Raw genomic sequence first — 487 nt, forward strand, 5'->3', positions numbered from 1 at the left:
GTCTGAAATGTATGTTTCGCTTACAAGACGAATTCGACTAGTCTTGCATCGAAAATAAGAGAAGAAGAGAAAGTTGGAATTACTCATTGTCACGATTTCATCCAAATTGAATAGTCTTCAGTGCAAATGGGTTTTCATTTGCAGTTTTGCACCTGCTTTGGTTAACATTGTTTTTGTACGGACCTTGCATTGCAGCTGCGCCAGGTATTGAGCTGTTTAAAAAAGGATCGGTACAGTAGACCCAAGGGGATGTAGCTCAGATGGTAGAGCGCTCGCTTAGCATGCGAGAGGTATGGGGATCGATACCGCACTTCTCCAATTAGCTTTTTTTTTTCTCTTTATTTTAATTTTTTTGCTTTTGCAGATCTGACTGAATACCCCACTTCTCCATTTTCTGTTTGTTTTTTCTCATAACGCATCGGGGATGTAGCTCAGATGGTAGAGCGCTCGCTTAGCATGCGAGAGGTATGGGGATCGATACCCCACT

Source organism: Triticum aestivum, chromosome 4A, assembly GCF_018294505.1.
Source record: "Triticum aestivum cultivar Chinese Spring chromosome 4A, IWGSC CS RefSeq v2.1, whole genome shotgun sequence".
Lineage (NCBI taxonomy): Eukaryota > Viridiplantae > Streptophyta > Magnoliopsida > Poales > Poaceae > Triticum > Triticum aestivum.